This window comes from Chrysochloris asiatica, unplaced genomic scaffold, assembly GCF_000296735.1.
Source record: "Chrysochloris asiatica unplaced genomic scaffold, ChrAsi1.0 scaffold00468, whole genome shotgun sequence".
Classification (NCBI taxonomy): Eukaryota; Metazoa; Chordata; class Mammalia; order Afrosoricida; family Chrysochloridae; genus Chrysochloris; species Chrysochloris asiatica.
Genome location: NW_006408986.1, coordinates 4,361 through 5,395, shown reverse-complemented (window position 1 = coordinate 5,395; position 1,035 = coordinate 4,361). Strand labels below are relative to the sequence as shown.

The 1,035-nt window shown below is 38.2% G+C and overlaps 1 pseudogene; it reads left to right on the top strand.

Moving 5' to 3' along the window:
• LOC102819004 overlaps window positions 1-623 on the top strand; it is a 197,346-nt pseudogene extending 196,723 nt beyond the window's left edge.
• Window positions 624-1,035: the final 412 nt, after the last annotated feature.

Sequence of the window (1,035 nt, the reverse complement as noted above, 5' to 3'; positions counted from 1 at the left end):
AGCCATGGTATTTTCAATAACCTCATATGCATGTGAAAGCTGGACAGTAATAAGGAAGACTGTAGAAGAATTGATGCTTTTGAGTTATGGTGTTGGAAGAGAATATTGAAAATGCCATGGTCTGCTAAAAGAACCAACAGTTCTGTGTTGGAAGAAGTGCAGTCAGAGTGCTCCTTGGAGGCCAAGATGGCCAAAGTTCATCTGTCATACTTCGAACATATTGTCAGGAGGGACCAATCCTTGCATAAAGTTATCATGTTTGGTAAGTTAGAGGGTCAGAGAACAAGAGGAAGACCCCCCAGTGAGATGGATTGGCAAAGTGGCAGCATCAATGTTCTCAAATGTGAGAATTGTGAGGTTGACCCAGGATCAGGCAATGTTTTGTTGGGTTTTGCATAGGGTCGTTATGAGTTGGTACCAACTCGATGGCACCTAAAAACGACAGCATCAAACGCACCCTAACCTGGACTGCAGCCACACTGTAGGACAGCAGGGTCATCCTTTAAGACAACTCAAGCTTAGTGACCCTTAATGAATCAAACACAAACAGAGAGGGAATTTACACAAAAATCAGCACAAATTCTACCAACATCACATTGTCCACAGCAGAACTGCTTTCCTAACTACCGTCTTTTTGCTGACTCAAACTGACTGGAGTGCTGTAAGATGACAGGAAGAAAGGAAAGAAAAATGAACAATCTATTTTGGTTTTTGGAAAACTTTTCATACCAGGTGTTAGTATTCAGAAACCCTGTTAACCTGCAAATGCTAATTTGAAATGCAGAAGCCACAATAACAGAAAAGAAAACAAAAACATACAAATGTGAAAATTGTGTTGAAAATAATTTTTTTCAGGTATTTTTATTTGGTTAGTTGGTTGGTTTTGGGTTTTGTTTGAATAGGCAAGAAATAGACATATGGCTGGAATAAAAATTAAGCAAACTAGAAAAAAAGTGAATGGTGACGAAATTTTAAACATTAAAATCTGAAACATTAAAAGCTAGAAACTGAATGACAATAAAATGGTTCTAATGC